Source organism: Pseudopodoces humilis, chromosome 12 (genome assembly GCF_049639895.1).
Source record: "Pseudopodoces humilis isolate 2021_Gansu_Grassland_sample_001 chromosome 12, ASM4963989v1, whole genome shotgun sequence".
NCBI classification, from domain to species: domain Eukaryota; kingdom Metazoa; phylum Chordata; class Aves; order Passeriformes; family Paridae; genus Pseudopodoces; species Pseudopodoces humilis.
In genome coordinates, this window is record NC_142211.1 from 10,088,006 (window position 1) to 10,104,688 (window position 16,683).

Sequence of the window (16,683 nt, forward strand, 5' to 3'; positions counted from 1 at the left end):
TGGGGGAGACCGAGGGGCAGGGGCATAGTAGAAGAGTCGCAACCTTCCCTCCCGCAGTTTGCCGCTAGCATGGAAGTGGAATGTGCGGCGGCTAAAAAACTGCTTCTTAGCATCCTCGTTAAAGGAGACGAAGCAGCCCGGGAAAAAGACCTGGATATGCTCATTATATGGACTAATTGTCACGGGCATTTAGTAGTGCCACCACTGCTCTTTGCAGTGAAAGAACGGACTGATATATCGGTTCTGATAAGGGAAACGGCAATTATGGAAAAGAGCAAGGACACTCTGTCTCTCAGTCAAACTTGGCAGATTGTAATTAATACCTTAAAAAACAGAAAAGCGAGATATGCTGAGGCTGTGAGCCCCGTAATTCTACCTGCATCACAGTAGCAGATGCCTTCACCTCCCACTGCTGGGCAAGCACTCCTATCTATGCTGCCCTTGGAGAGAGGGAGGGAGAGTCAAAGGGAAGAAAATAATGAGAAAGAAATTCCACAGCGAACGCTGAAACAACGAACAGAATCTGTTCAGTTATGGCAGGATGTGATACATCCAGAAAAATTTGCTTCATTTTTGGAGTCGCTTTTAACACTACAATCTTATTTAAGTTCCATCTTTACTACCCTGGAAGAAAAGAAGCCAAATTTAGATTGGTTTCCACCCGAACCAGGGGGACATGGGGGAGCACTGAGGTGTGCGCAGAGAGCGGGGGCACCCTCGGGGTAGAAGCAGTGCAAGAAAAGTTCCAAGGCCACGCTGATAAGCTGCAATGATCGCCGTTGTTAGCACTTGGCTGTGAGAGACTTTTCGTGTAACATCGCCTGCTTTTGTAAAAATCGTGCCCTTTGTCTTCTATCGGCAAACAGTGAGAGAGAAATTGAGAAAAAAAAACCTGCATTTGTTAAAGTTAGCTTTGTGAGGTTTTTTTTCTTTCTCTCCGTTTTTCCTCTCTGCGAGAGTATGTGGAGGATGTGAAGAAAGATAACAGCAGCAGAAGCAGCAGCAGAGGGGGCAGTCAAACCCCCGCTCCCTCTCTAAGAATAAGCACTGGGATAATATCCAGTTTGTTACAAAGTCATGATTTATTGGGTTTTCAAAATGTTTTTATATACCCTTGTAGAATTAATTTTGTGTTTTTAGTAATTATGACTTTATGCAGTTGCAGTTTTTAGGATTTTACTAGAGAAGTTATTGTGATTCTTTGAATGTTAAAAAATTAAAAACAAAAGAAAAAAAAAAAAAGTGTTTAACAGAAGTTGCCTTGCAATAATTGGTTTTAGAACCTAAGGTTAAAATATGGTGTGATTTACAGCTACTAGGAAAACCTTCCAATTAATGTTGTCTACAGAAGAGATTTGTGGTTTAAAAAATAATTAGTTAAGAGAACTTTACTGTACAAGATAAAGTTAAGTTAGAGCATATATTATCTATTTGCTTGTTTTTTCCACAATTTTAATAAGGTAATTTCAATGTGAGTCCTCTTGTTATATAAAACACATATAACTGCATGTCGTGGTTTTAAACTAGTAACTAGAAAATTGCTTATTTTTTTGCTGTGAGATATGGATTAGAACAAGAGCAAAACAGGCTTAAAACTTAAAAGGAATAAAGTCAGTTTATTAACACACTACAAGAATAAGAACACCAGAATAAACTTTTAGAAAACTCTTTTATCTCCCACTACTTGACCATTTCTTTGTATACATAACAACATAGAGACAAAAAAACTTTAGAACTTTGGTGGTTAAAAACAGTCCTAATTCTTGCTACAGTCTTTTCATCAGTCTTTGTAGAGAAACAGAAGTCTCTTTCTGCTAACTTATGGAGTTTCTCACAGGAAAACTATTTCTGTTATATTTTCTTATTGCTCTGATGTCAGCTGCCCGGAAATCTGTCATTAGTTCTTCTCCTCCCATTTCGCATCATTCTGAGGAGTGTATGGGCCATGAGTTTAGGGATGCCATTTTAAGGATGAGTTATTCAAAGGCAAAAGTTCTCTTCATCTGTCTCTGTGAGCTTTCCGGGAAAAACAGTTTTCTCTTTGCCCCCAAGGCTTTAAAATCTTCACTCTACTCAGTTCCAGCAACTCACAGTATCACAAGTTCTCTCTATTTTTCTCAAAAGCCACACTTTGAACACTCTATTCTTCCCAATACTCTGTCATGAATTAAAGGAGTCTTTTTAAACTACTATTGTCCATCTCCATAACTTTAACAGAAAGATATTTCGTCTGTAAAGCATCTCCTTATTCTCTCTTTCTTATTTAAACTTAACTCTTTTCCTCACTGTTTTTGGTGGTTTTATGATGTCTTTTTCATGTTGATTGTCTCTCTTTCTCTGTCTTTCTGAGAAAAAAGAGTAATCTGTATGTTTTATCCAGGTAGTAAAAGAATTAAAAGCTTTAGAAAGCTGCAAGAGTTCATGGTGTCAAGTTTCAGTCCAGCAGCAGAAACTGAAAAAACTAAACCAGGCTGCCAGCTCTGCTTTCCTTTCCTCCCCCCCCCTCCCTCTCGTCCTCTGCGGCCTTATCCGGCCGAGGGAGAGGGAAGGGGGGGGAACGGAGGAGGCTAGGACAGAGCCTTGTTACCTTCTCAAAAGCCGGAAACCAAAGAAAACAAGAGAGCTCTGACTGTACTTCTTAAGGGGGTGTTCACAGGTTGAATTCACTTTTTAATGGTCAAAACTGCTGTCAGTTTTAGAAATGACTGATAATTGGTCAGGAGAAAAAACTCCCATCAGCCACCAGCAGTTTCAACTTCCTTAGCTCTCAAAACCACCTTAAAGGTAAAGCTACCGCATGACATATACCAATTTGGATTTTGGATTTTAGTTTAAGAATTGGACTTTATGTTTCTGAAAAGTGCTAGAAAAGCTGGATGGCAACTTGCCAAATCCTGTGTTGTTGTGGTTTTCTCTAGAAAAACTGCACTTTAAAATCCTAACCAACTTTAACATATACTAGGCAAATTCCTATTATGAATAAGTAGTTTAAGTAACATTTGCAGTTATTGTGGGTTATTCTCAAAGCTAGATGACATAGAATTGTGATGGATTTGTTACATTTTTATAATCTTTATAGTGAATCCATGTTATTGTTATATTGTGTTTAAAAGGTATATATCAAACTTTTAGTTGCCTTTTTGTAGTAACAGAATAAGATTAAGTTATGTTTTTATTTAGTATAGATTAAGTGTTAATAGAATTAAGAAAAGTCAGGATTTATAATGTTTAGGCTTGAATGTTTTTAAGTTTTATAACTTAGGTATTCCTTTAAGATGAAGTTTGTTATTTCCTTTTGTTATAAATAATTATTGTTTGGCTTAAATATTGTTTAATTTAAATTGTTTTATGTTTTATTGGAGACACTTGTCTAAACTGCAAAGTATAGTTATTTTCCTAGAGAGAGGAAGATAGCTACAACTGAAACAGCTGTGATAGAACACTGATGAACATTTACGTGTGGACAGAAGGGAATGCAGTCTGTGATACCCTTGACTTCATCGGGAGTTCTATTTGTTGTTGCAATCTCTGCAGTTTTTGTTTGTTATAGCTTTCTTATTTTTCAGTGTTTCCAGAATTTTAAGAAGATGTACCATTGCTGAGGATCAGTTGCCATAGGAGTGGCTTCAGATTAAACCAACTGCTGAATGGTTTAATTGGTCTGGTGCCTAAGGCTTCTGATCATTTGCTTTGTACAAATGCATTTCAACAGTTTGCTGTGCTGTAAGCATCTCATAGCTGCTACTATTAAGAACCTTGTTTTAGAAATGAGTTAAGAGGCATCTTTCCAGTTTAAAGCCTAGGCCCTGGCCAAGCCTTGACTTTACCTGGACGGAATGTTTGCCAACAGATCCAGATGTTTTCTGTACCAAAAGAGTATTTGAGTCAGTTTTTCACTCAGCAATTTGACCCTATTAATACAACAGCTGGATCAATTTTGAAGTGGGCTCAGAGAATCATTTCCAGAGGTGGTTATCCAATCCTTCACTGATGATTTTTTGTTTCTGTTTGTTTGCTAATTGTGGGATGCTGGTGCAGTGTTTTAGTAATTAATAGTAGTTTTATATTACATATCTTATTAATAATATTTATGATTTAATTGATTTTTAACTGGTATAAGTTCTTATTAATTGTGTATATGGTTTTGTGTTAATGTTGATGTTTATAACAGAAGTACATCTCATTTTTATTTTTTTTAAGAAACCAGGGGAGATTGATGCCCTAAAAGCATTTGATTAGTGTAATTCATTAACTTCAAGGAGAGAAGTGTCTGTGTTTTGTTGGCAGGTTCAAAAAGGTCACCTGTCCATCTGACCAGACTATGTGCCTCTGAACACACGAGATCCAGTGAACAGAGAAGTCACCACACAGCCTTGGTACTTCAGACATGGATCAGAAGTGGACCTGACAGGACACAGTTGTGTCTGAACACTATACAGACAGTTTACCAACAGAAATTTTATGTTGTTATTATGATGTTGTGTCTCTACCAATTTTTTTTTCAGTTATCTTCTGTTTTAAGATTTAGAAGGATCTGAAGAACAACTTGAACATCAAAGCCCTCAGTCACCAATCAACTGCCAGTTGACATCACGGGAGCAGTGAACGTTCCAGGATTGAATCGTGTTAGACAAATTCTGTAAAATATCTAAAAGAGTGTAGAGACTCCATCTAACTGTATATAAAGGAAATTGTAGCTGTGTGTTTACCCTTTCAGCAAATTGCTTTCACGCTTAGACTACATATATACCAGAGCACGTGTGTTAAAAGTAGTTAAATAATAGTTTAAGATAAAAGAATTTAGCTTCTGTAGTAATTGTTATGTTAGCATAAAGTATAAGTATTCCCCCTTCAAGAGCTAGTGTAAGCATCTTTGAAAGTTCATTTAACGTTAAAGTTTTAGCTGTGAGTTTGCAAGTATGGTGTCATTTACATGGTAAAATGCTTATAGTAATTGTGCTGTGTATAGTCCCGACCAACTGTCTGCTAACTAACATCCAAAAGCGACAGAACATATGGGTCACTCTGGCACATTGAACTGGCCAAAGGTCAATGTGTTTGAGCCTAGCCACACCTGGAGATCCTTTCGCACCTGTCTCATAGGAGTCCCTGAATGGGATCCTCCTGCATTTAAAGGTTTAATTAGTAATGAGACTCAACTGAATCGATTGGCAATGTTGCAAGAGTGCAGTCGCACTGTTGGCTTCACATTAAGACAACTTGAAGCCTACCGGCAAGCAAAAATTACCAAAGTTTTCAATGTTACCATACAGCCCTCAGAAGAATTAGATTTGTTAAGTTCCACCAATACCTCAGGTGGATAGATAATGTTTGAACAACCAACAAAAAGCCATTCCAACAAAGTAATGCAGCACTGGGCTGCAGTCAGCCGTATAGTTGATCTCGTTACTACCACTGAAAGTAAAGCCTTTATTTGTGGTGCAATCTCACAGGGCAATTACCAAAGTGATTACCTAGTTCCATATTCCTAATCTGTGGAGATAGAGCATGGAATTAGATTCCTGCTAATCTACATAGAGGACCCCGTTATCTTGGGAAACTTACTTTGTTCCATCCAAGCTTACACCAATTGCTGAATGTAGCTGATAAAATAAAAAACATCAAACAGTCAAAGTGAAGCCTGAATGAATTAAAGCTTAGGAACTCTAAAAAGGCTCGCTTGTTAGACTAAGAAAGAATTAAACTTAACATCCACAATGTTAAGTGAGCTTTCAGCTGATGTGAGAAGTGTACGTCTTGCAGTATTACAAAATTGAGCTGCAATTGATTTTTTGCTCTTACCATAAGGACATGGATGTGAGGAGTTTGAAGGCATGTGCTGCTTGAATCTTACTGATCATTCAGTTTCCATTCAAAAGCAACTACAACAGCTACAGGATGGGTTACATGCCCTGAAAGAAGATAGTGACCCCATTGGAAGTTGGTTTGCCAGCTGGGGTATCACTGGATGGTTGAAGTCTCTTTTGCTAGAAGGGGGACGGACTTTATTTATAATGTTAATTGAGTTAACAGTCTAAGTTGTATGTTATCTTGTCTTCATAAAAGTATAGAATGAGTCACATCCAAAGCCTGGTTTGTGCAAAAAGAGAAAGGGGGAATTGTTGCTATATTTTATATATTAGTAAAGGCCTGTCTGCACAAACCAGTCTTTGAAATAAGTAGTGATATTAAAGGCTAAAGTCCTTGAAACCTTCCTGCAGAAGAGAGAGTAAAGCAAAACAATATCCTTGTGTGTAGGAGAAAAAATGTAAACCTGTGTGTGTTAGCCAATAGTAGCTTGTTCTGCCCGTGGACCCTGTAGAACCCTATAAAAGGTGTGCTAAAGATAGAAATAAACGGCGTTCACGTTTACTTCTGTGAAGGCTGGTGAATAAACTGGTGGTCTCTCAAAAGTACAACTCATTCAACATGTGATCATAAAGATGCACGTAGTACCTGAAAGAAATTGGCCAGGAACAAGACTCCCGTTTGATGCCTTTATTAGGATTTAGCTCTTGGGGTGGGGGGCCTGAGGAGTTGCTTGCACCACGGCCGTTCCCACACTGGCAGCTTCAAGGAGGAGGCACAGTTCAGCTTTGCAGCACACACTGCAGAGCTGGGGCTTCCATCCTCATGAGAGTAGCCAGGAGGCCTGTTGTTCTGGCTCATTGTCTAGGGGTGGGTCAGTCCTTTCCAGTCCTCTTTAGGTCATGGTGATGCAGGAAGATGGTTTCTAAGCAGGCTTAGGTGATGCAGGGAGATGATCTTTCATCATAGCTTGCTGGAATATGTTTCCTTGTCCTTTTATTCCTTTGATAGCTTGTTGTTTTTGTGTCCTGCATGCCTTAGTTTGTATATTACTCAGTTGCACAGCTTCATGGGACTTTCTTTGTTCTAGTGTGGCACAGAGTCCCTGGGCACAGCTTCTGTGGCATACCTTTCTAATGGGTTGCTTTTGTTAGTGTGACCCAGCCCCCATGGGAGCAGCTTTGTTACGTAGTAGCAAGGAAGCAAGGGAAAGGGTACAGGAATGTCTCATAAGAACTTTTAAAACACTTCAGAAACCGGTAAGTAATTAACATTGCTATTAACCATTGGAGTAAACAAGGGTTTACAAATGGGATAAGAACATTAACTGTACATAACTAAACACAGTATTTTAACTGGGGTGGATTTCTTGAGAGATTTTATTCATGACAATTCCCCCCTCTATTTATTTGATCAGGTTTTTCAAACCTGCATCAATTGACGGTTTGTGGTTCTTGGGGGCATAATTCTCTTAGCTTTTTTTATTGGTCATACATTTCTTGGGCTGTTTTATGGTCAGACTCTTGGGTTTCTAACATCATGATTTTAGTTTGTTTCTGGCCAGCTATTTCTGGGATTTGGAGACTGGCTTGCACGGTTGATGTTACGATCCGAATTACACAGGGAAGGAGACATGGTAAAAATAGAAGGCTTAAAAAGGCACTAGCTGCAATGAAGGCTACTTTTTTCCACCACTCCTTTTTGAAAGACCAAAAATCATTCCACCAATTGGAATTTATTAAGGGGGGTCCACTCTTGGGTGCCTACATATGAGATTTTTCTTATTTCTCTAGAGATGTTTCTGATGACTTCACTCTTATCATCGATCTCCAGGCAGCACTCTGATGAGTTAAACTTCCCACAAATTCCTCCTTCATTAGCCAATAGCTAGTCTACAGCTAGTCGAATTTGGTATACTACTGCTCTAGTTTGAGCCAATTGCTTGCTGATGTGATCTAGGGCTAGAGCTGTTTTGTTGGACACAATTTCCAGTACTGCCTGGAGTTGGATAATTCTGTTTAACATGTAGGTAGGAGTGTGATACTTTCAGGACCCATCCTGGGCCCATGTGGCTGGCCCATAGGTCTTAATTATTTCCTCGGGAGTCCATATTTTACCTTTCCATGCCTGGGAACTCCCCATATCTATTATATTTCTTTTCTTTCAGTTTCCCTTTCTTAGATCGTCATAAAGTGGGATCCCTAAGTTTGATCCAGATTCCTTTGGTAAGAGAAAGAAAAAAGGCTTAATGATTCCTACTGTACAACTCCCCTCCCAGTCCCCTGGGAGGTGGGTATAGGTCATATTTCCACAGATCCAGAACAGATGTTCTGGAGCTGTCCAAAATGCATCTTTTAGTTCCACTGGGTGTTCCCGATATTTGGATATTTCCCTAATTCCCCAAAAGGGATTTACCCCCTTTCCAGCACATTCATATAGTTGGTATCCTTCATGGAAAATGCACCCCTTTTCCTTTTTGCCAATTGACCAGTACTTGTTTGGTTCTCGAGGGACCCATTTTATACTTGAATCTTTTATCATTAAGTACCTCTTGCAAGCCATTTTCCCCACATGGGTTGTATATCCTTTTCCAGTCCTTTTTATACACTCTTCTCCAATTATCTTTACCTTTAAGCCCCACTGTTCTCCTCTTCTCAGTCTTTTGGTTTGGAATTTTGGTTTTGTTAATTTCCATCTTAGAATATCTAGTGGTCCTAAACCAATCCCTTCCCAGGGCCAGACCTCAGACATCTGCGTGTTTCCACACACCCAGCATTTGGTTAAATTCAACTCTCTACTTATTTTTTCAATCATGTCTATAAATAAATTCTTTCCCAAAGGTTCATTCACCTCTTTTTTCTTTACCATTAACTGTTTCTCTTTAATTATGTGTCTTTTTCCTTCATTTTCAAAGCAAAACCAAGTTTCTCCAACCGGACATTCCCCGAGCAGGCATTGCCTAAATGTGGCTGTGTTCTTTGTGATCCAATAGGTTTTCCCATCTTCCCGGCATGTGTCCAACTGGGAATGGTCAAAGCAAGTGGGATTTATATTTGTATGGACTCTCATTAAGGATCCCAGATTCTCCCCATCATAAAGGGGTTGATAGCATTTTGTGCAGGGATTTTCCTTCCCTCTCACATAGACGAGAAGCAAGCTTAACACCAATTTTACCAAGAGTCCGGTATGAGCTGGTTTTCCTGCAGCAAGCTTCATGGCTCACTCGTGTCCTTTGCCTCACCCGGTCTTGCCTCTTGGACAAGGTGTTTTTGTGGGGATGGCAGAGTCCTTTCTTATTATTCCCACTTTTTAGTAATTTTTGTAAGCTGTCAAGAAATGCTTAGTAATTTTGGTAAGCCGTCAAGAAATGCTCGGTGGGAGAAGCTAATTTTTATAATAGTATATAAACTTACAATAGCAACAATTGGCAACAGTAAGAACAATTGTAGTACTCTATTAACAGCAACTTTAACTTCAGTTACCACAGTTTCTTAGTCTCTTGCTGATATGTTTGAGTCTGTAAGTTCTTCAGTTCACCTTGGGATGTTTTTTGAGAGTTACTTTAAGGTTGGCTGGATCTCTGGTGGCAATCCACTGAGAGGGAACCTTTGGTGATTCATCTGAGCTCAGTCTGTCATCAGGTGGGGATATCGGTCCTTTTACTCGGGTAATATGGGTCCAGCCTTTTTCTTAAGTTTTCACAGCGGTGTGGGATGTCAGCAGTACCTGGAATGGACCCTCAAATTTAGGGGTTAGTGGGGTGGTGTTCCAAGATTTTATTAAAACCCAATCTCCGGGATTAATTTGATGAACATCTGCATCAAGGGGAGAAGTTTGGGGAAGATAACCTCTTTTCCTTAGACTTTCTAAGGTTTATTGATAGTTTTTAGATATGTGCGGGTTAAGGCCTCTCCTTCTAGATAGTCTGCTGTGCTGTATGGGGTGAGTAGAAAGGGTAGCCCAAACATCATTTCATAGGGAGACACCCCTATGTCTGCTCGTGGTCTCGTGCGAATTCTCAGAAGGGCGAGCGGTAAGCACTTGAGCCAGCTTAGGTGGGTTTCTATGATTAATTTAGTTATTACGTTTTTTAAGGTTTTGTTCATCTGCTCTACCCTTCCGGAACTCTGGGGGTGCCAAGGGGTATGAAGCCTCCATTTTATTCCCAAAGCCTCGATGATGCGATGTAGAGTTTGGGCAATAAAATGGGGGCCTCTGTCGGAGTCGATGTTATTGACTAGACCATACCTGGGGATTATTTGTTCTATTAATATTTTTGCTACTACTTTGGCAGTTTCTCATTTGGTGGGGAAAGCTTCAACCCAGTGGGTCAGATGGTCTACTATCACCAGCAGGTATTTATAGCCCTGCACTGCAGGCATTTCAGTGAAGTCAATCTGTATATTTTGAAATGGTCTCAGAGCCAATTCTCTTCCCCCAGGTATGGTCTTTCTCATGACCTTTTGATTTACCTTTTGGCAAATTACACATCCCTCAGTGACTGCCTTTGCTAGGTTATACACCCCTATGCATAAATTGTCTCTTAAGAAATGATCACACAGTCTCTGGGTTCCCCAGTGGCTGAGTCCATGGATTTCTGTTAAGATTTTTCGGGCCAAGGCCTTATTTAGGAATTTCGGCCCATCGAATGTTATCCATTCTCCACATTTTCCCTGATGTAGGCCTAATTCTTTTATTGCTTTTAATTATTTTTCTGTAAAAATTTGCTTTGCTTTTTCCTTTTCCCCATCTGCTGGTATTTCATTTAATTTTAAGATTTTGGCTGAATCACCTGGATCTGTGGCTGCTTCTTTTCCTGTCTGGTCGGCTAACTGATTTCCTTTCTTTTCCAGGGTATCTCCCTTTTGATGCTCTTTTATACGTACAATAGCTATTTCTAAGGGTTTTGGTAAGGACTCTATGACAGATTTTATCAGTTCTTCATGTACTAAATTTTTTCCTTTTGAATTTAAATACCCACATTCTTCCCAGATCATTCCAAACGTATGGACTATACCAAAGGCATATTTCGAATCCGTGTAGATTGTCCCTCTATCCCCTTCTAATACATCTAATCCTCTTTTTAGGGCATAAACCTCACAGCATTGAGCTGACCAGTTGGTTGGTAACTATCCCTTTTTTAAAGAATTTAGTTGTTCTTCTTCTGTTACTGCTACTACTGCATAACCAGAGGCTCTTTTTCCATTTATCACCCTTGAAGACCCATCAGTGAATAAGGTCTTTCCATAGGGTAAGGGGAGATCTTCAAGATCTTCCCTTATCCTGGTCTGATAATTTAAGAGTTCTAAACAACTATGTTCTAATTCATCTAGAGGGTAGCCTGAAAGAAATTGAGCAGGATTCAGACATCGAGAGGTAACTATTTCCAAATCTTCAGTGTTCATTAGAATAATTTCATACTTTAATATTCTTGGGTCTGTTAACCATTGTTGGGCTTTCTGACTAAGTACCATTTTTAGGTCATGGGGTGCGTATTGAGAGACTGCCAGCTTTTTCACCAGTCTTCACAGAAGTAAAAGTCAACGCCGTTTATTTCTATCTTTAGCACACCTTTTATAGGGTTCTACAGGGTCCACGGGCTAAGCAAGTTACTATTGGCTAATACACACAGGTTTACATTTTTTCTCCTACACACAAGGATATTGTTTTGCTTTACTCTCTCTTCTGCAGGAAGGTTTCAAGGACTTTAGCCTTTAATATCACTACTTATTTCAAAGACTGGTTTGTGCAGACAGGCCTTTACTAATATATAAAATATAGCAACAATTCCCCCTTTCTCTTTTTGCACAAACCAGGCTTTGGATGTGACTCATTCTATACTTTTATGAAGACAAGATAACATACAACTTAGACTGTCATCCCGATTAACACTATAAATAAAGTCCCGTCCCCCTTCTAGCAAAAGAGACTTCAACCATCCAGTGATACCCCAGCTGGCAAACCAACTTCCAATGGGGTCACTATCTTCTCTCAGGGCATGTAACCCATCCTGTAGCTGTTGTAGTTGCTTATGAATGGAAACTGAATGATCAGTAAGATTCAAGCAGCACATGCCTTCAAACTCCTCACATCCATGTCCTTATGGTAAGAGCAAAAAATCAATTGCAGCTCAATTTTGTAATACTGCAAGACGTACACTACTCACATCGGCTGAAAGCTCACTTAACATTGTGGATGTTAAGTTTAATTCTTTCTTAGTCTAACAAGCGAGCCTTTTTAGAGTTCCTAAGCTTTAATTCATTCAGGCTTCACTTTGACTGATGTTTTTTATTTTATCAGCTACATTCAGCTATTGGTGTAAGCTCGGATGGGACAAAGTAAGTTTCCCAAGATAACGGGGTCCTCTATGTAGATTAGCAGGAATCCCATTCCATGCTCTGTCTCCACAGATTAGGAATATGGAACTAGGTAATCACTTTGGTAATTGTCCTGTGAGATTGCACCACGAATAAAGGCTTTACTTTCAGTGGTAGTAATGAGATCAGCTATGGGGCTGACTGCAGCCCAGTGCTGCATTACTTTGTTGGAATGGCTTTTGTTGGGTTCAAACATTATCCATCCACCCGAGGTATTGGTGGAACTTAACAAATCTAATTCTTCTGGGGGCTCTATGGTAATATTAAGAACTTCGGTAATTTTTGCTTGCCGGCAGGCTTCAAGTTGTCTTAATGTGAAGCCAACAGTGCGACTGCACTCTTGCAACATTACCAATCGATTCAGTTGAGTCTCATTACTAATTAAACCTTTAAATGCTTGAGGATCCCATTCAGGGACTCCTATGAGATAGGTGCGAAAAGGATCTCCAGGTATGGCTAGGCTCAAACACATTGACCTTTGGCCAGTTCAATGTGCCAGAGTGACCCATATGTTCTTTCACTTTTGTATGTTAATCAGCAAAGAGTTGGTCAGGACTATACACAGCACAATTACTATAAGCAGTTTGTTCTATGCAAATGACACCATGCCTGCAGACTCACAATTAAGGCATTAACGTTAAATGAACTTTCAAAGATGCTTACACTAGCTCTTGAAGGGGGAATACTTATACTTTATGCTAACATAACAATTACTACAGAAGCTAAATTCTTTTATCTTAAACTATTATTTAACTACTTTTAACACACGTGCTCTGGTATATATGTAGTCTAAGTGTGAAAGCAATTTGCTGAAAGGGTAAACACACAACTACAATTTGCTTTATATACAGTTAGATGGAGTCTCTACATTTTTCTTAGATTTTCTGCAGAATTTCCATCACAAACAGACTGTGATTTTACACGATTCAGTCTTGAAACATTCACTGCTCCCATGATGTCAGCTGGCAGCTGATCGGTGACTGAGGGCCTCGATGCTCAGGTTGTTCTTCACATCCTTCTAAATCTTAAAATAAAGAATAACTGAAAAAATTGGTAGAGACACATTATAATAACAACATATAATTTCTGTTGGCAACTGTCTGTGTAGTGTTCAGACACAACTGTGTCCTGTCAGGTCCACTTCTGATCCATGTCAGGAGTACCAAGGCGGTGTGGTGACCTCTCTGTTCACTGGATCTCATGTGTTCAGAGGCAGACAGTCTGGTCAGATGAACAGGTGACCTTTTTGAACCTGCCAACAAAACACAGACACTTCTCTCCTTGAAGTTAATGAATTACACTAATCAAATGCTTTTAGGGCATCAATCTCCCCCGGGTTTTTTTCTTTTTTTAAAAAAAATAAAAATGAGATGTACTTCTGTCATGCACATCAACATTAACACAAAACCATATACACAATGAATAAGAACTTATAGCAGTTAAAAATCAATCAAATCATAAATATTATTAATAACATATATAATATAAAACTACCACTAACTACTAGAACACTGCACTAGCATCCCATAATTAGCAAACAAACAGAAACAAAAAATCATCAGTGAAGGATTGGATAACCACCTCTGGAAATGATTCTGCAAGCCCACTTCAAAATTGATCCAGCTGTCATATTAATAGGGTCAAATTGTTGAGTCAAAAACTGACTCAAATACTCTTTTGGTACAGAAAACATCTGGATCTGTTGACAAACATTCTGTCCAGGTAAAGTCAAGGCTTGGCCAGGGCCTAGGCTTTAAACTGCAAAGATGCCTCAACTAATTTCTAAAACAAGGTTCTCAATAGTAGCAGCTATGAGATGCTTACAGCACAGCAAACTGCTGAAATGCATTTGTACAAAGCAAATGATCAGAAGCCTTAGGTACCAGACCAATTAAACCATTCAGCAGTTGGTTTAATCTGAAGCCTCTCCTATGGCAGCTGATCCTCAGCAATGGTACATTTTCTTGAAATTCTGGAAACACTGAAAAATAAGAAAGCTATAACAAACAAAAACTGCGGAGATTGCAACAACCAATAGAACTCCCGATGAAGTCAAGGGTGTCACAGACTGCATTCCCTTCTGTCCACAAGCAGGTGTTCATCATCGTTCTGTCACAGCTGTTTCAGTTGCAGCTATCTTCCTCTCTCTAGGAAAATAACTATACTTTGCAGTTTAGACAAGTGTCTCCAATAAAACATAAAACAATTTAAATTAAACAATATTTAAACCCAACAATAATTATTTATGACAAAAGGAAATAACAAAACTTAACCTTAAAAGAATATCTAAGTTATAAAACTTAACGTAAAAACATTCAAGCCTAAACCTAATAAAACGTGACTATTCATAATTCTAGTAACACTTAATTTATATTAAATAAAAACATAACTTAATCTTATTCTGTTACTACAAAAAGGCAACTAAAAGTTTGATATATACCTTTTAAACACAATATAACAATAACATGGATTCACTATAAAGATTATAAAAATGTAACAAATACATCACAATTCTATGTCATCTAGCTTTGAGAATAACCCACAATGACTGCAAATGTTACTAAAAATACTTATTCATAACAGGAATTTGCCTAGTATATGTTTAAGTTGGTTAGGATTTTAAAGTGCAGTTTTTCTAGAGAAAACCACAACAACACAGGATTTGGCAAGTTATCATCCAGCTTTTCTAGCACTTTTCAGAAACATAAAGTCCAATTCTTAAACTGAAATCCAAAATCCAAATTGGTATATATGCAGTTATATGTGTTTTATATAACAAAAGAGCTCACACTGAAATTACCTTATTAAAATTGTGGAGAAAACAAGCAAATAGCTTATATATCGTTTAACTTAACTTTGTCTTGTACAGTAAAGTTCTCTTAACTAATTATTTTTTAAATCACAAATCTCTTCTGTAGATAACATTAATTGGAAGGTTTTCCTAGTAGCTGTGAATGATACTGATAGTAAAAGTTTCTAAAATCTTAGAAAATTCGGAGACTTAGAAAGAAAGTTAGGTTTGAAAAGCCCTAGGAAAAGTAGGCCCTGAGAAATGTTAGGCCTTGTGCATGCTAAAGATCAGGTCAAACTGCACCTATGTAGTCCATATATGATAAATGATACAATTGTTAGATGTGATTAGATATAATTATTGTTTAAAGAACGTGAGGAACAATGTTAGGGGGCTAGGGGGGATCACGAGATATCCATCCTTGGGTAAAAACAATGCATACAATAGAACAATGTAAGTTTAATAATTAATATGTAAGTTGCATAACGATAGAGTATAAAATATGTTCAACTCAAAACCAAGGTGGGTCAGATTTGTGTATGTGTACCCCTGACACCCAGAGCTCTTCAATAAAGCACCTTCATATAATCATTCCGTGATTATGTGTCTTCCTGAACAATAACGATACCATGTTTTAACCTTAGGTTCTAAAACCAATTATTGTAAGGCAACGTCTGTTAATATTCACCTTAAACACCCTTTTTTTTTTTTTAACTTTCAAAGAATCACAATAATTTCTCTAGTAAAACTCTAAAAACTGCAACTGCATAAACTCATAATTACTTAAAGCACAAAATTAACTCTAAAAGGGTATATAAAAACAGTTTAAAAAACCAATGAATCATGACATTTTAACAAACTGGGTACTATCCCGGTGCTTTTTCTTAGAGAGGGAGCGGGGGGGGTGGAGTGCCCGCTCTGCTGCTGCTCTCTGCTGCTGTTATCTTTCTTCACATTGTCCACATACTCTCGCAGAGAGGAAAAATGGAGAGAAAGGAAAAAAAAAACAAACCTCACGAAGTTCACTTTAACAAATGCAGTTTTTTTTTCTCTCAATTTCTCTCTCGTTGTTCGCCTATAGAAGAAAAAAGGGCACGATTTTTACAAAAGCAGGGGATGTTACATGAAAAGTCTCTCACGGCCAGGTGGTAACAACGGTGACGATTGCAACTTATTGTTGTAGTTTAGGGCATAGCGGAGCGGAAGACACCGGGATGTAACGGGAAGCTATTAGACCCCCCTCTGTTAGGACAGCTAGGCCTTTTGTAATTAGCCAATAGCACCCAGGTGTGACGTATGTAGATGGGAGTAACACAGTGGACCCAGGCTATAAAATGTTAAGTTTCCCTGCAATAAATCGCCATATCTTGCCATCCATCACATTGATGCTGTAGAGTATGGACCGAGCAGACGTGAGTGTCTGCCGTGCTGGAGCTGATCGGGGTGCTTTTCTTGCTTGAAACTCAACATCTGGTGCACGAAACCTGGGAAAGAGAGAAAAAAGCGGGAAGAAACGTGAGAAGAAATTAAAAAAGCAAGAATATCCTGAATTGGCTCGCAGCGGCCAAGAGAGCTGGACTGTTCTTCGCGTGAGGATCCTGGGCCCAGAAGGAAAATGGAATCAAGGATAAAGGTCGTATCTGAATTATATAAGCAGTGTGAAATAGATTGTAAATCTAAGGATTTTATGCTTGCTGTTACACAGCT